We start from the raw sequence: 26,248 nt of genomic DNA, 5'->3' as shown, positions 1-26,248 counted from the left end.
TTAACCATGGCAGATTACATAAATATTTATCTATTCATTTCTGTCTGTGCTGGTATAGTGAGCAGATAACTCCTGAACAAACACTGAATTTAAATTCTTAAAAAACTCTCTCAACTCACAGCCTTTACAATTGTCTCCTTGCAAATATTAGGAAAATTACAAGATAAATGACAGCATAGCTCTAAATAGAACAAAACAAAATGCCACATTTATTATTAATTAAAATTCCCAAGCCTATGTGCATACAAACCTACCTAAAAAGCTGCTACAGTACTCCTAAACAAATTGCCCCCCCCAAATAATAAGCCAATTCAAAGCTTATATCTGATTCTGATACAAACACTTTAAACTGGGCGTAGGCTCCAATGGATAACATTAACCACACTGATTGTGCTTGATAATTCAGGCCTCTGCTGGCCTAGTGCGGGTGGTGTTATTTTAAAGCCCCAGAATGTTCATTTCCATTCAGAAGGTACCAGTAGAAACTGCCAAAGAAATTCTGTGAGAAGGAGGTCTCTTAGGAGAAAAAGGTTGACCCTATAAGGAGATGACACCTAAAGCRGAAAAACTTGGGGACTGTAAAGGAATTAGGTTGTTGGTGTCCAAACCAGTTTCTTATTAAGCTGACTGATTCAATCTCACTGCTTCATAGTACTTCCATGTTTGTGCCCATTTGGCATTTCTTATCTCTTACCTCCGTTTATATCTCTTGATCTGTTTTTTTTTGCTTTGTGCTTTATCCAGCATCGTGCACAGTGGAGATCTAGCCCATGAACGAGACTCTGGGGCACTGGGATTGTACAAATAATCAGTCACAGCAATAGGAGACTAACACGTCTCCAGATTGCAAACAGTGCCAAGCCCTGAAAAATCAGTGTCTAGTGATTGGAAGTGGAAGCCTAAGTATGAGGGGTGCTCCATCGCCACCCAGCTCTCACCCCAGCAGGCGCCTCCTGCAATGGTTTCTCTCCTGACTGCAGAATGAGACCCAGAATAATCAGTCCATTGACCCTGCTGCTCTCTGCATGCTGTCCCCACAGTAAATACTAAGATTAATAAGAAAGTCAATGAATTACCTCTCAGGAGAAAAAAAAAAAAAAAAAAAAAGCCAGGCAAATGAATGCAAATCCTACAACAAACAAAGCTTTTGCACCTACAAGTATATTTCAGTACTCCTCAGAGTATTCCTAAACTGAAAAGCAGTTTTTTGACATTTGAAGCAGATCCACCACTGCATGATGGGGGCAGCTCCTGAACAAACTTCTGACATAGCAATACATTAACACTTTTAGCACAGTACACTAATGACTGAGGAACTCTGAGGGGAAAATAATGCTTTCCTTTTCCTGGCTATGTTTTTTGTCAAACCTGTATTCCCAAACAGGTAGTTAAGTATACTTCAGCTGGACAAAGAGCCCCTAGAAAAGCATACTCAGTTTTACTTCCTGACATGCTCTGAATTGCTTTTAGTTCTGTATTTCTGTACAAACACATCCAGTGGCTAAATTAGATGATAGGAGCTATAGCAAATTACAGAGCATGCTCGGACACACAGGCCAGCTCCTCATAGTTAGAGGCTGGTTTGCTTTGAAACAGTTCCAGGTTTTCCCTTCCTGGTCTGCATTTTCTTTTTCAAACACCCCTTTCTCCTTTCTATTTATACCTCCCTCTTCCCTTTCAACACTTCAGCTGCCTCTCTTACACTGTAGGAGTGAGCCCAGAACAAACATCCTCAATTCAAAAAAATAAAATAGAAAGGAATCCAGTTGCTTTTCCACTGGGCGCTCTCACTCCATTCCCCTGCCCCTTGCATTGCCCAGCCTCCCCCCTGCAATTCTGTCCCTTTGGTCCCAGGTTTCTCTCTCCTGGGGCTGGCGCTCTTTGAAGCCCGAGAGCCCACCACTGATGCAAACAGYGTTTGCACCTGAGATCTCAGCACGTGGGAGGCTCCAGCCGCTGCTACTGGAGTCTACTGGTGTGTGCCGCCACCAGATACTGGTGCCAGAAGGGCCCGCGGTGGGCCTGGGCGGAGAGGGGGATTGAGAGGGAGACACACGGCCCCTTCTCTCCAGTACAGACTCTCCTGTAGCAGCACATCTGTGCGCAGCAGCAAGTTCAYGTGTGTTTTCCTTGCATGGGCTTTGCCACTTGAACTTGTGCTTCTTGAAGGAAACAGCAACACCTCCAGGGCATGGAGGTGCCAGCAAGTTGTCAGATGCACCCGTGAGCAGAGGTGCTTCCTCTGTTCAGTCACCAGCACGCTGGTACGGGTGTTCGGTGAATCATCTGTTTACTGTCTGCTCGATGTGAATGTGAAACAGCTAGCTTTGCTGAGCCTCCATTAGAAAGGTACGCAGCAGATGTGCAGMAAATGGCACTGAAAGTCCACATTTGAAAAACAGCTGCTGAATGCTATATGGAGTACTAGTTGCAGAATATAGGGAAAATATCCATTCCACGTGTTACTCAGCCAGCTTGCCTTCACAAATGCAATTTCTTTAAAAAAAACAAAGTCAAGTGTAGCCTTCATATCCTTTACTTTTTTACACTTTATTTTTTCCATGGCCAAATGTAGAATGAAGATCTACAAAGAAATATCTTTATGAATATTATGACCATGGTAACCTCCCCAGAGACAGCCAGGAAAAATACCCTCTTATTGTCATTTACAGCAGGCTTTGAGTCTAAGGTAAAGTTTAAATTACATTAGTTCCAGATTCCCAGCTGTGCCAGCACACCAGTGAGTGCAGCTAGTGGTGTTCCAGTTTTCAATATACTGTCTTCCTAATGCTATGGGTACCTGAGGGCTGAACCAGATGCAGTGTTATATAGAACAGCTCTGTTACGTTTGTTTGTACCTAGAAGTTTAAATCCCTGACACAGCCAGAAAATAATTGAATTGAAGTCTGCTCCTATGACATATTTTTCCACCAGCATAAGCTTTTCTTCCTGCCTTGTATCGAAGAGTTGCAAAGCAAGAACATTTGAGCAGAGAAGTAAAGCACAAACTGGACCTCAGAAAAAAATGTTGCTGAGCACTGCCCTCAGTCTCAAAAGAAATGCTTTTGTTTTCGTTTTAGACCTCTACTGCAAAGAAAAGCTGTGCAAGGCCGGTAACTACAAGGACAATAAAAAAGAATCATTAAGAGTCAAACATGAAGCTACAGTCTTGAAAACCAGATGACAGAAAACTAGGAGGAAATTGAGAAATAAAACAAACAGGTGGGTCAAGGTATGTTAGTGGGAGAAAGGATTTTGTCAAAACTGAAAATAATGTCGCTTTTCCCAGAAATGATTGAAATCAATCTACCAAGACTGAGCAAAGCAGTGGAACCACCAAAAAGAGACCGCACTTTTCAAAATGTAGCTACAACCTCAATCTTTTCAAACAATCAAGGTGTTAAATTAACAACGGGCTTTAAGTAGGGTTCCTAATGCAACAGATGTGCACTCATGCTTGTTAGTAATGGGGTTTCCATGAGGTGACTGCCAAATGGTAGCACTTTGCATCTAGCTGCCAGCTCCACACCCACAAATCAGCCGGTTACGTGTCTGAGTGCTACCATTCAGTGAGCTACAAACTCACGTGGGCCAGCAGGCTGGATGTGTAAGTGGTACCATCTGCATCCACTAAAGTGTTGCAGGAGCAAAACAGCTGAGAAATTAATGATATAACTAAGCTAGACACAAGTAATTTTTTAATCCTGTATCTGCAACCACCTGTCTCCCTCTAAAAAACCTTCTCACCAGTTTGGCCTCTTGCATCCACAGCTCCAAGAGTATTTGCATAAAATAAAAGGTTTGTAAAAGGTTGAGAAATCAGGGAACAAAGGAGAATACAGAAAATCAAAGAAATTGACTGTTGGTTAATACATCTGTACCTCTTATGCATTGTGAAATAAAGAAAAAAAAAAAAAGCCAGCTGGATATATCCTTCTCACCACCTCTTTTTTAGGCCAGAATCTCAGGTAACCAGCTTCTTAGCCAATTAGCTCTCATAGCCAAACTCCTTTACACTCCTTTGTTTCTATTTCCTTAGTGCTCTCAGAAAAAAGTTATCAAATGAAATCACAAGCAATTTCATAGTCTCATAAGATGATCTGAATGATATTTTGTTATCCACTGCTTTGCTAGGCATAGTATTTTTCAAAGTTTGGCCAGGTCACTGTGCCCCATTTAAATACTTCAACCAAGGTTGTTTATATTGAGTTCATTTTGTTGCATAAAGAATTAGATTTCATTGCTATTAGCTTGGGGAGTTCTATTAAATTGGACTCCCTGGTCTCCTTGTACTTTACCAAGCAATGAAATCATCGTAGGTGAAATTCCATATTTTGCTCCACAGAATGTTATATTCCTCTCGGGGGTACTAATTGCCAGACGGGAGAGTCTCACTCCCAGAGGTGAAAGACCTGCTCATGGGCACATAATCTAAAACTACCTGTGTGAAGAGGGATAGGCTTATTATTTTTTAAATGGTAGCAGGAGGAAAAGCAGGCTATCCTACATAGAGGCAGTCTGATGGGATTATTAAAAAGCTGATGGGCTTAGTTCAGGAGTTTTCCTCCACTCTCATTAAAAAGATTTCAAATGGCCCCTCGCAACAGCAAGTGAGTTGTGGCTGAGGATCCGTTCGGAGAGTAACATCTGACGTGACTGTGAGTGACACCAGGAGCCCAGTGCCAGAGATTCTTGTGCTCCTCGTCCCTGCCCTGCGCGGGCAGAGGAGCCTGGGGTGGGACCCGCTGCACAGCTGTGCTTCCCACCCCTGCATGACCGGGCAGGGAAACCCAAAGGACCCTGAATTAACTTCTTTGAAGCAAACTCAAATTAAAAGTATATACTAGGCTGTGTCTCTTTTCCACAGGAGGAAAGAGCTCAGAAAAATATGAAGAGGAGAGAAAAGTAAAAGAGAGAACTATGTTCTTTTCTGTCATCTTCTCCTGTCCCTCCGTTTCTTGTTTCTTAGTTTACTTTCCTGAGTTATCTCAGAAACAGGTATTAAAGAGGGAAAGAAAAACAAGAACCAAGACAAAAAGTAGTTTTTTCCTCATTTTTTGAAAAGTGGAAAGAATTGAAAGACTGCAATTTTTTTTAAATGGGAAAATGGAATGTTTTATTGAATTACAGGTATTTTCATAAAGCAATGATTTTTGGCAAAGCTACATTTTTCAAAGAAAAGATGCTTCTGGACAAAAAATATTGACAGGCCTTAATATTAATCCAAACTTTCAACAGCTATAGCTAACAGCCTTTACCACAATCCCTGGCAAGTGGGACAAGCAAAGGGGAACTATTACTGAGCTGGAGCCAAACATGGGCCTCTTGCAAAACCTGCTCCCCTTTGCACAACAGGCACATGTAGAACGATAATTTGTCTACTGATGTGTTTGAATCAGGGAAGCCTCCATGAGAAAGAGATGCTCTTCTGTGGGATGTGTACTGGACTGGTTTCTGGGGCGTGCAGTCACACACATAGTCACACAATCAGCCAGCCGCTGCATCACCCTGAAACTCGTAGCGCACTGCAGCTCCGTCCTCTCCACTCTCCTGTGCAGGTTGGGTGGTTTGGATGATTGCCGACTGCTCTGCCTAGGACAGAATAGCAGAAGTAAGTCCTGATTAATTCTTTTCTTTTAGATGCGGACAAAGCCTGCACTCTAGTGGATTGTCTCCATAGGAAGTGTAATCTATTTATTGATTTGTGGGGTATAGGAACTGGATTTCCAGAAATGCTGAGCTCTGGTCTAGGTCCACCTCTTGATGACTGTGAGGACAGTCAAGTTTAGCAGACACCAAGTGCTTTCAACGGCATTACCCTCCACACCCTGCTTCCCCACCACCAGAAAAGGTCAGAGATTTTGGTTGTTTTAGCTTCCTGGGCTGTCCATTGGAGACTGATTAGATGTAGATAGCTGTCTATATTTACACCCAAAGAGGCAGTTTCCCATTGATTACTCAGCTAAGGAGACTCAGGAGTATAGTTCATTCTAGTAGAAATATTACACATAATAGGCCAGTTCTTTGGCTGTGCTGGTTGTGCATATCTCCACTCAAGTTCATGAAGTCCTTCTGATAAAAAACAGATGAGGATCTGGTCCACCATGCTCATACAAACATACCCCTGATTGGGCCCAGGCAAATCACTCACACTAAAATATTTGTTTGACATTTGCAATTTGCTTGTTATGCAGTTTGAAGTCTCCTTCTGGCACATACCCAAAATGAGGTAGCAAGCTTGCTCATTAAAGGTCTGGTCTGAAACCAGCTAAGTAAATGTAACTTTTTCTGTTGACTCCACAAGGCTTTGGAACAATTTCTTAGCCCCTGATTCATGGCAGTGTTCACGGATATGCTTAATTTTAAACATGATAGGATTAAAAACACTGAGGGTAATAGGAAGTAAACATATTCTTAGCTTTAGTCTTCTTCTTAAGTGCTTTGCCAAATCTGGGCTTAAAATATTTACAAATACAGTGGGGAGTTGGAGACAGTCAAAGTTCATGTTTTAAAATCTGAATGCTTGAGGAACCTTTGCTATGCTGTGTGCTGTTTATTGCTGCCTAAAACCACAGTGTCAGGCATGAATAATTGGGGCCAAGAACTAAACATTGTACTATAATGCATCATAAGAATCGTTTCCCTATATGCATTTAATTTCCATCAAAAAGCAGGCAGTGACAATGCTATTTCCACAGTGTACAGGTGTTACTGGCAGAGATAACCCCAGCTCCATCCTCCAACATTTCAGCCCAAACCATTTTGCCTGGCAAAACCAAAAGACCAAAAGGCATTCTCAGCAACCAGTATCCTGTTATTTGTTTATTTATTTCAGGGTATGCAGTCATACAGTTTCCCTCTGTGCATGCAGCTAGATGACTCTTTCTCCCCCTGCAGCGATTTTTAAACCTGTCATCCATCTTCAGCTACAGAGGCTGTCTCTTCATTCCCACAGGTTTGATGAAAAGAGGCACCAGGCAGAAGCAAAAAAACTTTACTGGTTCCTTCACTAAGAGAAAAGATGCAGGTCAGTTTGTCCCCCTTCTTGGACTGAGGAGAGTCATCAGAAAACAGCCATTCTGAGTATCCCACAGGTGCGGAAAAACTAAGCAGAGGTCATATTTTATTTGTGAAGAGGTCTGTGTCATGTGGATTCTCATATGTCTAATAAGGTTTAAATTTAGATTTAGGCTTTCCTGCAGGTAAGCAGTTCAAAACACCTCTCTCTCATGCAGATGCTGACATTTCAGAAGGGCTGTGCTGAATGGTAATTCTCATAGAGTTCGGGTGAAAAGCCAGCATCTGTAAGACAGAAATCTACAGAAAGGGAGATTACTGGAGATTAGCTCTAGCGCTTAGGAGATACTTACTTCATGTTACCACAGAATGTAGATTCTGCACTGTTTCTTCTCCAAACTGGCTTACCCTTGGGAGTTTTAAGGTGTTAAAACTACTCTTTCTAGGCAATCCTCTACTGGTATTGTAAAAAGCATCAAACTCTACTCCAAGGACCCGATCACCACTGAAAGTTTGTATTTGAGATGTCCCCATCTTTCTTTGCGATGTATAAACAACTGGATTGTGGCAGCTGTAATAGTTCCCCAGACAGAGGGTATGGTTAATCAGGATGATCAGAGGCTTTTGTATTTAAATTTGACATGCCTCTGCCAACAGTAACACTGCCCAAACTATATTACCTACAGCAGAAGAAAAAATTGTAGCAGAAATATAAATGAAGTCAGTGTTTAGCAGATGAGATATGTCATCCTCAGACTAAATACAGCAGCCTGCCTTCCTTAATGATCTGGCCTTTTCTATTTAACAGAATTTGAATGTTCATTTGTTATTGTAACCTGACCTCTCCAGTATTAATTTTCTCTCAGCTCTGCGGAGTTACGGAGAACCTCAGAACTGTGTTGCTGACAAGAGCTACCGTGATCACCGTGGGGAGCCTGGAATTCAAGGAGCAAAGTCGATGTAATCTGCTTGTATCTGGCTCAGTGCAATTTCCAGTTGCTTTATGCAAAGCCAGTCATTGTTTGCAATTCATCAACTGCAATAACAGGGCTGAGAGGCACTGGCAGGTCAGTGTCCCATACAAGACATACTGTGGTTTGAATGAGAAGTGTTGAGTCCATTAACAGTCAGGCTACAGACTCTTGCTGAACTGATAACAAGATCAGCCCCCACTATGTATTTTCTCACATCTTGAGTGACTGCCAGTCCCTATCAAATAAATGTAATGGTTTAAGCAACTTTTTCCCTCATATTAATATTTCCTAGCCTTGATCACTCGACTCAAAAAACAGGTAATTAGAGATAATTTTTCCAAAAGCTGGAAATATCCCTTTTCCTCTTCCTTCCATTCCTTGCTGCCAAATAACTCCAGCTGATGGTAAATGACTTGGACATGGTGTAGCGGGCTTTTTAAAATACATTGCCAAACTGTAGGTAGACTGCAGGTATTTGGGCCAACTCCCCTTTTAATTTCATAGCTCTAATGCTGTGACATGATTTGGTATGCCGTAAATACCTAGGATCTGCCACCGCGCAATGGCCCCAAGTTAAAAAACAGTAAGATTTCCAGTGCCATTCTCAAGAATCCATCATCGGACCTACAGTATCTTCAAAGTCGAAATACTCCCCTGAGCGCTCTACAGGCTGGATGCCAGCTTTTGAGATCTGCCTGTATTATTGTTGAGCAAAAGAAGCGCTAGGGCGCTGGCCCCTCACAACATGAGCCTGGCACTTCTCGTGCAGTAATCGACAACAGATGGCAGACATGCTGTGATGAACCCTTTGTGAGGCTGTCTGGAAGCTGTGCTTTAATGCTCTGCTCTGCTAGCTGGAGAGGCACGGTTTGCATAAAGCTGTGCAGAATACTGCATGCTAGAAGTACAAACGCGGGAGCAAATGGCAGAAGAGGATGCGTCTGCTATTGTGTCACTCCTATTTACTCCATCTCTTCCCTGCATACAGGTAATAAGCACCATGAATGAATGCATTATTTATGGATGGACATTTTCTAAAAATTAATACAGATGAATTCAAGGATAGTTTTAATATAGCCAGAAAAATGTGTCAGGTTTTTTTATTTTTACTTTGGTGAATGGTATATTCATAGACTTCCCCCTGCACTGTTACAAGCAAGAAAAACTTGATAAACCTCATTTTTGGTTTAGACCGGTGCAATTTTGATTTGGGTTTTTTAGTTTTACAACAAACCTTCAGCCATATTCTAGAAATGAAAACAGAATGTATTCCATTATGTTGAACAGCTGTTTTCTCTCAAGAAAGATTATCAGAAGTTTCCAGTCAGCTTGTGGTATTGGTGGATGATACTATGCATAACATTAATGATGTGGATTAGGAATCCTTATTGATATCATTGCTTATAATTCTGCCCAAAACATCAAGCAACGCTTTTGATATCAGCATATTATGAAATGGGTTGCTGATCTCTAACCAATGCATTTTCTTTTGTTTGTATGCAGAGTTTAAACACAAAGGGCAAACATGCAACTCATGYACTCATGCAAACAATGTGGTGCGGCTTTTACGTCGGCTGAGACTCCAAGTGTGTCTGTGATATTTTATAAAGTACTGCTATAATACAAATGAGAGCTTTTCAGCTATGTGAAAGTTTCCATCCAGGTGAATAAGATGTGTTGCTTCAACCGGAAGCTATCACTAAACAATCCCCATCTGATTAGGTGGAATTATATTAGCCTTCATGGGTGTTCTTAGACCCTGGTTCTGCAATATGCTGACCTGCTACTGATTTCACAGCCTCATAGTCCCAGCATGGCAGAACAGGAGGACTGGAAATTATATTTTGGCATCTGTGGCCTTTAACCTATTTTTTGTCAGTTTTTCAATTTAAAATACAGGGCATATGAACACATGACTGCAATTCTTCTGATTCTTGTTCCAGCTCTTAAAATACTTGTTTTAAGTACAGAATAATTTCCCATCAGCCTTGTTTTGTGGGTGAATCTTGTTTCAGTCTGAAAGCTTCTTTCATCCTTCTTGGAGAGAAGGTACCCCTTTCCAAAGGGCTAGCATGAAGTCGATGTATCACTTCAGTGCCAATTCTGTCTTTAAAATAGGCTTTTTGTTATTTGGAACTTAGGTGCTGTGCAGGCCTTCTTGCATAGCAGTGACACCTGAAAACATGTAATAGAGATCAGGCCATCTTTGGCAAACTGTCAAGTGGGGATTTCACAGATGCACACAAGAAAATAAAGCAAAACTCAAGAGATATTGCTTTATTTTTGAAGACAGAATGAGAGGTTCTTATTCTAAGCTGCGGTGAAATGAAATCCCTGCTCTTTGAGTGAGAAGAGGACTCATGCTCAGGCTCAGAGCTGACCTCCAAAACCAAACGCATGGCCGTGGTCTGCAAGCAGGGGTTTAAACTCTCGCTGCTCGCTGACTAAGGGATGTGAGGAGGTGATTAAAGAAAGGCTAATGTTGCTGTGCCCATACTTTTCCCTTTTTACTGCTGATTTCCAGTCCAGGAAGAAATGTCCAGTAAAGGTGTATACAAGTTATATACTTGGAAGAATTGTTTAGTGGTTACAGTCAGGGGCAATGGGAGAAAATCAACAACTAGCTGAAACAGTACTTTACTTCCTCTTACTGCTCTAACTGAACTGCACATAAGCCACAATTTGCTGTAGAGAGGGGAGGAGGAGGAAGGGATAATCAGAAGCACATGCAGGCATTAACTACAGATGTGCTGAGCCATTTTGTAGGCAACGATGCTGGGAGACTGTCTGACTAGAGGAGAACAATGAGAAAAACAGCTCAGCCTCCCTGTTGCTTGAGGACTAGTCTCTTTCTACATAGAGCAAGGTGGCACAGTTTGCTACCTGCGCAGTAGAAAACCCAAACACCAGCACATCTGTGACTTCGAGCTGGGCACTTCTGAGAGAATGACAAATGTTTTGCTGCTGGTTAATCCTGCTGCACTGGCGGCTGTATGACAGCCTTGCAAAGCGGTTGCAGAGTTTCAGAGCACCTTTTCAGAGTAGTTTCTGACAGCCTTGCAGAGTCACTAGTCTGGTCCTCAAGCCTTTAGGATAAACACAGAGAGCTAGTCATCACATAGCAATTGTGACAACGTCCTTTCTCTTTCTTTGCTTTTAATTCTGATTTCAAGTAAAATCTCTGGACAGAGATCGTCTTCCACCTTGTGCTGGCGTACAGCTTTACCCACCAAGGCTTGGGTTTCTACCAGGGGACTGCGGTTTACACCCACAGTGTAAATAATCACTTGTTAATTTCTTCTCCTTTTACCTCCAGAGTTGAGCAAAGGCAGGGTGGCTTTTTCCTCTCTCAGACCTGCTAATGAAGAAGCTTTTGGACAGCCACTCTTATCTGTCAAGGAGAATGTCAAACACATCTCTCATTCTCTTTCAGGAGAGGTATTTGGCAACTTTCTTTGCCTGCAGGTATTTGGATACCAATGCACTACGTATTTTGACACTGGTCCATCTGGTAAAGGAATATTTCTCCCAATTCCCTTGATTTTTAATACAGAACATCTGTGTCTTCTTTCCTGAAATAGTTTCTCCTCCCCCCCCCAAAAAAAACCTGATGAATGAAATGTCTGCTTTGTTTTTGAGTTTACTTTGCTGCTGTCCAAAGGCTTTGCAGACACCTTAACATACATACAGTAAATAATTGCGGATTCTCTCTCACACACATACACATGTACACAAAATTATTAGAATTCATTAGACTTGAACAGTGTCTCATCTTGCACTTCAGTTTCAACCAAATGACCCGATGAACTGTAGATTACCTGAGTCAGACAGCTTGTCCGACCGACTGCAAATAATTTTCCTGTTACTGAGAATGCCCCTGGGCCTCTGTGTCTTCTCACAGAATAAAACTGTTTCCATCTGCCTGGAAATGTTGATTTTTGACAGGCTTCTCCTTTGGACACCATGTAAAAAAGACTGGTGAGTGTTTAGAACATCCTACATTCCTCATCTAGCAGGAATATACTTGCAGCAGAGTCAAGTTGAAGAGTCTTGGTGAAGTCTTTATTTACAAAAAAGAATCCTACCAGCAAAGCAGAAATCTATATACTTTCCTCCCCTATACAGAAGCCTGAGGCCAACAGCAAGGTTCAATGGAAAACAGTCTTCTACTGATATATTAAGGCTGCAGAGCACACTTCTAGATGTTATCTTACATGGTACTGCAAAGGATTTGAGGCTGTCCATGAAAACAGTAGGGAAAACTAGAGGCAGTTGAATTGTGCTGTTTTTTATTTTCCATCTAGCTGACCCTTTTAACTTGGAGATGTTTTGGAGTACTCAAGAAATGCAGGACTAAACCTAATGTGCTGTCCAAATGAACTAACTAGTGCTTTCCTTTCACCCATTGGCAAAGAACAGTCCTCTTGCATCTTCTAAATCCTGTCCATGAAGATGAACTTTCAACTGCAAAATCAAGAGGTTTTCTTCTCTTTGTTAGCCTTTGTCTTTTACTTCAGCAGGCACATTTTACAAGTATCACCACCTCACAGAATGGGATATCTCACATGATGGAAAGATAAGTAAGTTCAAGTTCTGATAAGAAGTATTGTAAATGAAATTTTAACAAGATAACCACTGTTTTTCTTTCCATTAATCCATCAAGCGCCTCCCTTTGGGATAGCTTTGGAACTGAAAATGCATTACTGCTTATCTCATTAATATTATGTGCTTTTTCCCAGTAAAAAAGCTTCTGTCCTACAAGTCTTTTGGCACAGGGATTTGGACAGCAGCAGTAAGAACAACTCTGAGGTTTCCTTCTGTCTGCCATCCACAGTGACCCTGAAAGGCACAGACAGAGGGACAACAGGTTGAACAGATCAAGAGAGAGTTTTGTTACATGGGTTTACATATAACCAAATATAGCTCACCTGAGAGGGTAATTATCAATAATTAGAATCGGGTCAGCAATAGAATCACTTGCTACAAAAGACAGTTCATAAATTCGTAGATTTTAAAGGCTAAATGGGACCATGAAATCATCTTTGCTGACTTTCTATGTAATACCAGTTGTAGAGCTTCATGAAGTAATTCTAACAATAAAGACCAACAGCTTGTTTTGAGAAAAACATATTTTCTGAAAATAAACCTTTCTTGAAGACAGACAAGAGGTAACCCACCAGTCTTTATTATTCACCACTTCATTACACCACAATAACTAAGTGCTTTATTTCTAGGTTTATTACCTTTTTGCTTGCCATAGGAGCTAGTCTCCACATACAGTTCACCAGTGCCTGTGCAGATCCTGGAAAGCAGAAGTACAGGAGGCTACACAGGCACTGAAATTAGCAGGGGCATTCAAACTGTGGTACAGAGGATCTAGATGGCCCATTTCCTCATTTCCTGCACTAGTTTGGAATGGGTCCTGCAGACACACAGCTGGGCTGTATTTCAATAATTAAAGGAGCAGGGCATGATTAACCTTTGCTGGCTCAGAAACTGATTCCCAAAGGCGTCGGCTGCTTGTCTCTGAAAGCAATAGCTTTACACACCAGAGCGCAGTGGGCATGAGGCTAAGAGGGTGTCAGCTCATTTTTCTCTTATAGGTCCTACCAGAGGCCAGATTCTCAGCAGGTTTCTGTTAGAAAAGTTCCCCTGAAATCAATGCTACATTTGTCCTTGCATTTTCATGTCTATTTTAAAAAAAGAAAGGATCTGAAACAAAATACACACACTTTGTTCTGAATCCCAAGCTACTCCAGACTTTTCCACAGAGGTTTATCACTATTTGACTAATGTTAACGTAAAGGGAGCATCATACTCTGCACGGAAAAATACTTGCTCTAGCACCATGTCAAGTGCTTTTAGAAGGATTTTTTCCAGCACCATTCTCCTAACCACTAAGTATTTCTTAACAGATTGAAAGAACCAAAAAGAATTTAAGAAGTTGGACATTTGTAAAGCACATTTTAGGCAAGGTATCCTCTAGACACAGTAGATTTATGACACAATCTAGACAGTGGGCTAGTTCCTGCCAGACATGACTGTCAAGACTCATTTAGGACAAACTGCCTGGTGACTTCAGCAAAGTTTTCTAAGGCCTTAGAACCTGTTTAAGCACTCTGAATTGGTATGTAAGCATCCCTCTGCATCTGCACTTTCATGCCTTTGCACCAGGTGCTGCTATTTCTGGCATGCCTTATGCAGTTTCTATACCCAAGAAACAGAAGTACTCAAGGAAGCATAGATGATTTGGGTAAAAGTGGCAAAGTTTAGGCTATACATTTGTAAGTATTTTCCAATTTTTCAGCAGAGAGAACCTTAAAATTTGCATATCCAAGCCTATAAAAAGGCAATTTAGTAGTATACTATTGCTGATTTTATTGAAGAGATGTTATTAAATGAAACTATGCTAAGGTTACAGATCTATACTTGGTGCAAAAGCATAGTAGGTTTCTTACATCCTGATGCACTTTCACTCTTTCCTCTCTTTCTCTCTCCAGCACAAAATCGGACACAGCTTGCAAGTTTGTTGTAACACAAACCAACAGCTGACTCAGGTATCACATGATGCCTAGCTTTTAGCTGGAACAAAGTGCTACTAATCATGCTTCTGCTTTGGTGAAGAGCATCAGCAGAGATAATTTTGTTTTCTAAAACATCCTGATTGCTATAACAGAGAGTTCAAATATCTGGATTAGGTTTCTGCGTGGCTCCACAAGAGAATAATGTCAGGTTCAGTTCCAAAGAACTGGAAAGGATACAAAGCAATTTTATATTTCTAGGTGTTTTGTCTTATGTGACTTCTTTTCCTGTTAAACTTTATCTGTCTTAATCTCCTAAAAACAAAGAAAACAGATCCCTAAAACAACACTTTTTTTCAGGGTAGGATAGAATTCACATGTGTAAATATAAGCTGTAGATATTCATATGTCTCAAAAAAGTGTCCACAGTAAAAATCTTGTGTATGACTCATTGTGAGTACATATATTAAGATTTGACCACAGTTAATGAAAAGCTTGCCTATGCATGTAAATAGCAAAAATATAAATAACTAAATAAAAAATTACCCCCCAAAACCCATACAGCAGGAAAAATGGGTTAAGATGGTAATTCTATGCTTTCTGTGCAATGTTATGCAATTCTCTTGTAATGTTACTGTCATGTTTAGTTTATCTAAATACTCTGTAAGATGTGGAGTAAAATGTAGTTCTTTCTTCTTGTTTTCAGAGAGCAGAATCCAATAAAACACCCACATGGAAGCTGAATAAAAAAAATATGTATTGGAAAGTCAGACTTGCAAATTTGAAAATAAATCTGCCAGTAACACAGAAGTTGCTAAAGCACTGCCTTATTAGCTGCTTTATATAGTGTATATATATATATATAATTATTTGTTAGGATATTAATTAGATAACTTTGTGTAGATATGTACAACTCAACTATTGGTAGCTCTATTTTATATGAAATCCTTACTTTTCTCACTGGTAATTTGCAAACTTTAAACTAACATAGCCATGCATGCCATGCGTAAAAACAAACAAACACAAGAGCAATTAAAGCCTGATGTATGGCCTACAGTTCATTTGTAAAGATCAAGCTACAGAAGTCTATTTCCTTAATTAGAAGAAAGGCCTCTCTTTTAGAGTGTGCAACGCCTGATGTGGCTTAGGCAGGGGAAGTTTGTGCATGCCAAGGACCCTGAAGTCACTGCTTACTTCAAAGCTGTAACTTGAGCTTCCCCAGTGACTCCACAATAAATCAAACAAACCAGGCTAAGGGAGCATGGAAGGCAGGGCAAGCGAGTGAAAGAGATGGAGAGAAAGAAAGTGCTGTGACATTGAAATATCCCGGTGACGTGGCTATTCTTCCAGCCCTGTCTTTATATGACTGCTATGGGTGCCCAGGCAACAAATGCAGAGTTATAGCTGTTGGCCTGAACAGTGCTTTCTTTCTTCTGTCAAAGACCTGTAGTGATAACAGCCTTACCACCCCCAAATACAGGTAGCACTCAGAGAGCTTATGAGTAGTGTGGGCTGTGCTATGTAAACTTCCCTGTGCAGGATTTCTACCTAGTCTAACTTCTTGCTATTACTCTTTTCCTTCTGAACAGGGACTGCCCTGCATATGGCAAATTACTAAGAGGGGTTTTTTTGTTGTTTTTTTTTTTAATGTCAGACATATAGATGTCACACTGAGATCATTAAGTAACCTTTTATCAGTGACTTTCATCTCAGCCTGGATCTCCAGAAGTCAAACAGCAGAAATGAACAGTGGAGGAGGAGGCAGTAGAAGCTCGCCATGCCTATGCAAGTTTCAAAGTCCATGGACCTCTCCTATTTAAGACCAGATCTTGAAACCCTACTCTCCCAGTAGGGAATATGCAAGGACATGGATTTACAGACTATTATTGCAAAATAAGACAGGCAAACTTATGCCATATCTGTGGCTTCATGGTAACCACCTATAAGAATGTTCTTAACCTTCAGTGAGCATGAGAAAACTTGAAGTATCTTATCCCTGAGTGAAGAAAGAAGAAGTAAGCTTATATGTACTGAAGAATGAGAGGAGTTATTCCATGGTGACTGTGGCCAAAACATCTATTCAAACCACCTTGTACTCAGAAGTAATCAAAGGCTCCACAAAGATTTCTTATTTTATCATATTGAGTAGAGTTGGTTGAATAATCTAAGTTAAGTGCTCATAATGACATGTCAATTTTCTGAAGCCTTTTTGCCTCCCAAAATTTCTGAGGCTGGTGACCCACTATTGTCTCCATTTTATTCATCAGGGATGACATTGGTGTAGGAGGGACAGTAGAAGCCTGGATCCAATGAAGTTAAAGTAAGTTTTTGATTGGAGGAAAAGTTCATGAATTCTTTGAAGTAATGCAGAAAGCTACTGGGAGGACAGGAATTATACCAGCTTTGCTTGCAAAACAGGTTATTGCCCTAATCTTTGCCTATTCCTTCATCTTTACAACTGTATTTAAAAATACATTCATAAAATCCAGATCATGACACAATGCAGCCATTTTTCTTTCTTTTACACATATAGAAATATTTTGATTTCTACACAGTTATTTTTAATTTTTGAATGTCCAGAAGTCACACTTGTGAGCAAACAAGTTACCATTATTCACTATTGCCTATTTTTCTTTCCTTATATAAAAAGTTTATCAGTCATTCAGCAAATGATCTCAATTCCTTGTCACTTAGGTAGGCAATAGCACACATAAAGAATCATCATGGTAGTTTATGACACTTCTGATATGACCTGCAAAATATAACTTGTTCAGAAAAGTTACATGATGAACAACTATTGATAATGAATAGATTTAAAATAACTTCTTTGCTGTAGATTTTTTATAAATAAATGGGGAAAAATCTGCTCAACAATTGTTAAATGTCAGCTGCATAACACATATAAGAAATCTGTGCTTTGCCAGAATTTTGATACCATTTTCCTTTTCATAGCTTCAGTAGAAGCATTGGCAAAGTACATTTTCCTGAAACAAAAATACCTTCGAGGAACAAAAATATTCTGGGCTCATTTCAACTGAAATGAGTATCTCTGATCTCTCCAGGGTTCACAGTCAATGTCTCCTTGTTCAGGAGACAAGCTAAGACTGCTAGAGCGGTGATGAAAAGCAATTTTACTCATTGTGCATTCATCTTTCCCCCTGAGAATCTTGACCTGTATCTTCATAATGCCATGGCATCCCAAACGTAAGGCCACAACTGAGATAGCTGACCCATGTAAATTTACTCTTTTGAAAACGGAACCTTGTAGACCAGGCAAGAGAATAGCTAGTTTAAGGGAAGCTAGTTTTGCAAAGAGATCAGTAAGCCACCACAGGCTTGACTGTTCTTTCTGACCAGAATACATGGTGAGAAAGATTTAGTTACTTTATCTGATATAATAATTAACAAGGATGATGGGGAAAGGAGAGTCTGGAGATCATAAGTACTTCACTTCTGGGTGTTAAAAGGGAAAGAGCAATCAGTGAGCAGGCTGTGAATTATCAACCTATCATTCGGCAAATCTAGAGAGGGGAATTAAGAAGGGAAGGAGTCAATTCCTAAGGATTTATTTTATTGAGTAATTTCCAGTTTTAAAGAAGGTTAGAACCATCCCCTTAATTTGAAGGCAAAGGTTATAGCTGGCCCTCTTCTTTATGTGGGATTGCTGATATGTGTTTTTAAACATCTTCTTCAGTGCTGTTATAAACCTTGGCAACCTTGCATAACGTAATAGTGACTGAAAGAGATCAGCAGCACCTGATGTTTGACCAAAAACTAGGGCTTACCTGTACCTGCGCAAGGTAATTACTGCAGCAATTCCTAGACAGGAATGGCCCAGACATCAAGATAAACAGAATCCAGGGAACTCTAAACACAGTCCAGTATAAAAGAAGGAAAGTGATGCCATCTGGACGTGCGATCCCTGGCACCCTGTGTGATTCTGTAATCTCAGCCCCTGGCCAAAACACCTGCCAGAGAGAAATGGAGTTGCCTGGCTGCAGTTTATTAGCTGCTGGTGTATACCAACTGAAAAGTAATTTGTGCTTACATCAGATACACTGCCTTTTAAAGGTCAAAGGGATTTTGGGAAGGGGGGGTGGGGAGGAGGAGAAAGTCCATTTTCTTCCTCTGTCTGTTAGAAAATGACAGTGGAAATTCCCTTCCTGGTCATCAATAACAAAATTTGGAGGCTGTCTGGATGGTTGCAATGAATGGCCATCATTCCTTCCCAGGTGCATGACTTCCTCGAGGCATTACCATGGGTGGCTGAACTATTGTTCAGAAAGAAGGATGCCTGTAGGTTAAATTTTCATAATAGTCACTGTCTACCACTTCTTCTGATGTACTTTCACTACCAGGTGACAATGCCATGTTCGTCTATGCTTGTGTACGTATCTCCATGAACCGTAACACTGATCTTGCTGAAGCTGCACTGCGACTCATCTCTTCTAATTTCAGCAATTAGGGTACACTTCTGTGAACCCATTCAAACAACTGATCACTGAAATTCTGCAAGAAAGTTAACATATTCTGCCATTTGGCAAGAAAGCTACTGAGACACCTGCAGCGTTAGCAAGAAACTGCTTAGAGGATAACAGAATGGCTTGAGAGATGAGGGCTGACAAATTGTGCTTGAGTGTTTAAGAGGTTATTGCTCCTGTTAATATCCTTTGCCTCTTCAGTAGAGCTAACAATCCTGTCTCCTCCTGCTCTGCCCCAACATGTCAGCAGAAAGAAATTTAAGTCATATCTCAGCCTTGTTGGAACCAAGTCTGGCATAATAGTGAAAATCCATGTTTATTGGCCTTTTAAAATAAGACACTGAATTTTGTATTGAATTGGCTGAGAAATACGTTCTTTTCTGCTTACTTAGCTCTAACTGCAGTGACTCCCAGCAGAGGAAGGGAGATGACAATTGAGAGTAGTGACTTCTCAAACTTCCTTCCAAATATTCCTCTGATCTTACTTCTAGTGCCTTCAGTTCTCACACTTGCCTCTTCTCTTTCTTGATTTTTTTTTCCTTAGGTGGTGGCATTTTGCTTTCTAATATATGTTCAAAATTTTTGTTTAGTAATAAATGTATAGAAGAACAGAAATATTGAGTATGATATTAAAAAATGCCAACATGTTTTAGAAAACTCTGGAAACAAACTCAGGTTTCTCTGAGAGTGCATGGAGTATTTGCTGCTAAACAATTGTATCCATTTTGAAAATCAGTCTTGAACTTGTAAGTCACTGGTATCCATTTTTAGATGACTCCCCAAAATCACACATACGAATAAAATAATCTATCACTTCTGAAAGGATTTTTGAAGAAAGAAATAATAAGCAACATATGTAAAAATAAAGAAGGTATATATGTTGAAATCAGCAGAATTCGTTCCAGAGAGTGATTTTAAACCTCAGCTCAATTTTTTCACAAAAGATAGTAGCAGGGAAGCCTGACATCAGTTGTTCTTAGATGCCTGACATTTTGAAGGGTACTTTTACATGGCAGAGCTAACTCTGTGAATCACAGTACCAAAATAAAACTCAGAGCAAAATGGTCATTTACTACTGATTTTGAAGTTCCAAGTAGTTTTTAATAGCATTGTTTTACTAACTCAAGTGTTTTTCTCTTATACTATCATAAACCAAGATGATTTTTTTAATATTCATGGACTGAGACTAGCTCTGCTTTTTAATAGATGAGAACAGAATTTTATTTCATCAAAATACTTTCATATTAACTTCTTGCTAGTCAAAGTTAACTTGATGTCTACCTGCAAATTAAAAGTTTTTGTAACGACCACTCTCTCCTGCAGCAGATATTGTTTGCAAATATTCTCAAAAACATATATTGCAAAAATAAAAAAGTCAGATATTCAGATTCTTTAAGATATACAGAAGAAGATAAACAGTTGAAAGAAATAACTGAATCTGAATCTTCATTTTTATTTTAAATCCAAGAATAAAACAATGATATTAAAAATGGAATTGTTTATTAGTGTAAGTACAACTTCAGTTTGCCAAACAGTACCTATCTTCAGAGAAAATTAAAGCCAATTGTTAGTCAGTTAAATTCAACATATTACAGTTAAATCCATGATCTGTCAAAGTATAGTAAAAATTCAGGAACCAAAGTCCTATTTTCAAAAACAGCATAAGTACTTTTATGTCTCCATTCAAATGTTTTTCAATATAATTTAGGTACTTGTAAAGATTTTATCATAGGCAGCCATACAAGCTTAAATTTCAATACTTGTGCAGGGTAATGTAAGTTTCTAACTTCCAAAGGCTAAAACCCAAAAAGGTGAAGTGGCACAATACTTTTAACGGCTTTTAACTTCAGGCTCTGACTTATGAGTGAGGATGGCTAGGATAGCTCCTGTCACTCTGTATAAAAAAAAATCCAGTCACCACAGAGAAAACACAGCTGTTTATGAAGCAGTTGCTATGCTGCCAGGATTTACAGGCCAGCATATTAAGGTAGATAAGCACTGATTTCCACTTGCTTTAAAACTCTGTGCTGTCATGTCTAGCGCAGCTGCTACACAAGCAGCTGAGCTGCCACAGTAGTGGCATGGGCTATATGAGTGGACAGGTGGAGCAGGAACTACCATAGCTATCTCAGAGTAAATCAGCTCTGTTAGCAGAGTGGAGGTTTCAGGCAAGAGCCTTAAATTTTTTTTTCAGCTTTTTCATTTTATTTTCCAAAGATAACTAAACATTTTTAAAAGTTCTGTGTTTCTACCTAGTTCCACATTTCTACAGAGCATGTTCTGTCTTATGCAACTTTAGGCATTCAGGATGATACCAGACTTGATACCAGGCACTAACAAAAACAGACAACAACCATTAGATTAGTTTTGTTTTTCTGCCCACTGTGTCAATTTCTTATGAATATGAATCAAAACAATATGGCTACCTGTTGCATTACGCTTGTGACACTACCCAAACGGAAAACGCACTGTTCAAGGCCATTTCTATGGAATGAGCAGGCCTCTTCAAAAGTCTTTCAAATGGGAAGTATATAATCACTCACTCTTATATTGGGTAATGGCTTTGCTTTTAATCTTTGATTCCATTGTTCTTGGGTAATTAGGAGTAACTTTATGTTTGGAAAGGGTGGGAAGGGTTCATGTCATTGTCTTGTCTTGAAAAGCTTTTTGTCTCCATAAAAATTTAAATCCTTAACAGATCAAGAAGTGGTGACAAATGAGTTCAGAACAAGTTTCATTTTATTTTCTGACCCAATGACTAGGTCTCCCTTTCCCTTCTTGCACACACCTTACTTTCAAGACTAGCAAAAGAATAAAACCGAATAGGTTTTTGTTTACACAACAAAATTATTTTTAAATAAAAATATACACATGAATAGGCACATGCCAGTAGACCCAGTCATCACCAACATCTTAGAGTCAGCATTTGCCAGCTGGTGGAGATGTTTCAGTGGCAATGACTGTCATGAACAGGCTTCCCAGGAGTGTGCAGTACAGGGCTGGGAGTTAAAAACATCCTCTCCCTCTCCTGGTGTGTTCTGCTTCCGTCTTGCAAATCTTTTAATCACATCTTGACTTCCCTGGCCAGTACTGAAAAACAATCACTGAATTGGCTTGAGTCCCACTGAAATGATGAATCTGTCAAAGAAGAATCTTCCATATTGACTATCCTCCTTGGTAAAGTGGATACAGAACTTCCAATGTATGAGGTTTCGGAAGAAAGTGGCTCTTTGATATTATATTTTCCCTGGAATCCTTTGGTTTGCAAAATATAGACTGAAAAGGCTACTGCAGACAGGACATTCTGCCTTAATTTTTGATCAGTTATACATGAAAAACACAGCATACACATAAGCAGGGATTTAAGCAAATAATTATTTCACATGTTCCTGAACAGAGAGAGCATCTGACATCTGAAGATGAATCTAATAGCTATGCATGGTGGAAAGAACATGTGACTGCTTTGGTTGAAGAACTTGCAGTATCAGTAGACTCCATATCTAGTGAAGCCTTGATTTGCAAAAGAGAAGATGAAGGAACATAGATCAACAAAGCCTTGACAAGGAGTACTAAAGCTGTGATAAGAAGATGTATGATTATATTGTCCTGACATACTAAGGACTCTCATACTATAGAAGAGAACTCATGGCAACAACAGAATTTAAAAAATCATATCTCTCCATGTCATGAATCAAGTTACTTGTGTCATAAGCCTGAGAAAGGGAAAGGAGAGACTGTTGCTGTTAGTCATAGTTTTCAGTATGCCATAAGCATTTAGATGCTCAGGGCCGTATAGCTATCACTATTATGTAAAAATAAACAATCCCAGCTGGGTGCAGCACCTGGTGATGATGGAGAAAGGCATTTGCCATAATGACCTGCCTGAGAAGCACTTTTCTGTGGTCAGTTAAAAAGGTTCAAAATGGATGATTTTCCTCTTCTACGTCTTCTCATTCCCTTTAGAGAAGTTAGCTTGTTCTTTTCTATCACACTTCCTTAAATGCTGGTCTTCCCCCTTGTTTCGTTACCTCTTTCTCCAGCAGTGGCAAGATTTCCATGGTTTTTATTTTATCTTTCTCTTTCTTTACTTCCAAAAAAAAAAAAAAAAAACCCACAAAAACAACCCCCCAAGCCCCCAACCAACCAAAACCAAAATACCCCAAAACCAGTTAAGAGCCCATGCTGTCTCATTTCTCTTTTGCTTCTCTTCTGTGCTTTCATGTTTCCTTCTTCAAGTCTCTTTTTCTCTATTCCTGTTTTCTCTCTATTCTTTGAAACATAAAGGGTTGTACAGGTTTTAGGAAAAACACACGAGATCAAAGCCAATTCTTTTGTCTCCACACTTCTGCTACCAACAGAAGAGAAAGGCAGACAGAAAGAAATCAGCTTAACTCTGTGCCTAGAATGAATTTAGAGAGATGGAATTTGGGATGGAAGAGATTTTTCAGTGATAAATGAAGTAGATCTCATACGGAGTCATAGAAATATAATAAATTTGGCATTCCAAGACACCATTTCTGTGGTGCTCCATTTTGGCTTTAAAGCCTGCTTTGACTTTAAAGAACTTCTGCAGTTATTACAAATTTTAAATTTTACCTTCCTGTTTCCATGCCCTTTCTAAACAATAGCTCAGAAATTTACACGGGATAGCCCTCTCCAAAATGCCTTCCCAGCAGGCTCCTGCTGGCACACATCCCCAGAGGTGGTACTGCATTTGCCAGTAAGTCCAAAAGCTTGAGGCAGGTGCGTCAGTGCCATGGCTTTACTTCGTCTCATTGTTCTCRTGGCACTTGTGTATATATACCTAAGACTGCAGGAGTATTTTTAAAAATTAAATTATTTAAAGGTGATAAGACTTTTGGAAAAGTTTATAGGACCAAACTAAGTTGTTTTACAGTTATTTGGTGATGACTTCATAAAGGAGTCTCAGTTATATTTGGATAACAGGAGASCAAAATCTACTTCTGTGATGAGTTTGCTTTCAAAAAAGCATGGGCAGGATTTTCCTAAGTAAGGCTGCTCTGAGAACAATTTACTGGGACATAGACTTCTGTATGCAAGTGTTAACTTCAAACTTATTCACCCTCTAAATAGAGCTGTAAATCCTAAGCACACCCCAGCTGGACTGAGGCTGAAATAAGATTCTTGTGTTTTGGTAGAAGTATTTCTTTAATGTTATTCTGTATTCTGCCTATTGTGTACTTGCTAATGTGCTGTAACACATCTACCAACACAGTTTGTTTTCTAGTGAGGGAGATACAGGTGAGGTAATGAATTCTGTGTCCCAAAGAGGTTCGGGCATTGTGGGTTGTATTTGTTTCCTCATAGTACGATAGAGGTGTTCAGCAAAGCTGACACTGGCCTTTTCTCTCTGATCCCTGGGGAGAAAGAGTTCTTCCAGAGGAGGATTCAGAGCCTGGGCTGAAAATAAGTCACCCAGACTAATTCTCAGAAGCAAACTGTATCCTCACTTAGTGGCGGAAACCCAGGGATATGATATCTGCCAGGCTAAAATTTGCCTTTAAAAATACTCAGAGGATGAGAAACATCTCCTTATTGGAGATGTTTCTTTAACTGTCTGAGTTAGAGACCCATGGAAAACAGAATATGTCATTTTCACTGATGTATAACTAGCTGACTAAATGACACTGTGTGTTTAAAGGTATTGCCTTACCTGGATGCAGGTATGTATAATTCCTTAAAGAGTCAAACTGCAAAGAATCCTCATTAAACAAGTTGTCTTCATTAAGGGCTCAGAAACATGCTCTTGCTACAGGAGCAGGACAATCTCCACACATCGGTGAAAAAGCTTTAAGTAAACTGGCTTATTTCACCTCTGTGATGGACTAAAGCTTAGATTTAACCCATCCCATGGTAGACCCCTAACTGAGCACCTGAGTCTTGCCTTGGTCCCTGTACTGTCTGTATAGGTCTGTAGAGAGAGCCAGACATCTCCAGAGGGTGGATTAGTTCACCTAAGGTTTGAATTGCCTCTGAAGCTGCTGATCACTCTTCAAGAGTTACAGAAGGAGCCTAGGTTTTAACTGCTTGCGAAAACGTACCACTGATTTATCAGTGTAAATTTAAGAGGGTTATCTTGACAGTAAAGTTGCACAACTTTAAGACAGTGTTAGGCTGCTATAGCAACAGGCATCAAGAAAGCAAGAGCTGTGTGCTTGTAGCTGTGTGATATTAGAAGGGGAATTTAGGAAAAAAATAGGTGCTTGAGACACTGATGGGACAAGTTCACTGTGGTCATAGAAATCTCTGAGACTCCCAAACTCTTAGACTTAGAAAGTGTATTAGACACCCCCTTGACCAAAATAAAAACAAACCAAATAAAGTCAAAATGGAAAATCTGGTGTTCAGTAATTCCATATTTGCTTGTGCGTATTGCAGGGAATAGCTCAAAGTCCTTTTCTTGGGCTGAGATGTGCTGGGGTAAAGTAGGCCATGACAGAAGCACTCCCAAACCTGGGCTACAACTATAGCATACAGAGGTACCAGGAGTCTGAACTAAAAGACAGGTTAAATAATTGTACATGAAAGATGTACATTTACAGAAGACCATTTTGGACACTGTTAATATAAAGGAACAGAGGGTGGACCATGGGAAAACAGCCTAGAGGATAGACATAATCACAAATGGATTACCACATACCTTCCTGCTGCTTAGGAAGAGGTAAGTAATCATATGCCTCCTTAGAGCTGCTAGGTCAGTCTCCCTATTTGCTCAGTTTTAGGTGAACTGGGATTACTGCTGCTTCCACCAAACCCTTTTTGATACAATGAAGAGGGGTAAAGGCATCCCTGTCACATGTATTTTCCTTTTGGTCAGTTCTTGAAATTTAGAAATCCATCCTGACTTGTTCTTCTGTGTAGAGATCCTGCCTTGAGCTCCGACAGGGAGATGAATCCTGCAGGAAGCAATACCTCAGGATGGAAAATGCAAGGGGAGGCCCTGGCATTGAAGGATGGAGACTGCTCCACTCGTTCATAGTAGGGGAATGAAGAGATGTGCACAGAAATATTCTGGGGAATATTTAGGTAAACTGACCTGCTGACTTAAACTACTGCAAGGCTAGCTACTGCCACAAGTCCTGCTTCATTTCTAAGTACTACATTCTGGAGTGTGTATAGTCTCCATTTTCTGATGATTCTTGATCGTTTACTTCCCAAGAGTAGCAGGGAAAACAGCACCCCCTCTCTCTAGTCTACAGGGAGGAGAGCTCGGAGAAAGAAGGGATGTGTCTCT

The sequence above is a fragment of the Apteryx rowi genome, unplaced genomic scaffold, assembly GCF_003343035.1.
Source record: "Apteryx rowi isolate R43461 unplaced genomic scaffold, aptRow1 scaffold_182, whole genome shotgun sequence".
Lineage (NCBI taxonomy): Eukaryota > Metazoa > Chordata > Aves > Apterygiformes > Apterygidae > Apteryx > Apteryx rowi.
This window is presented reverse-complemented; position numbering follows the sequence as displayed.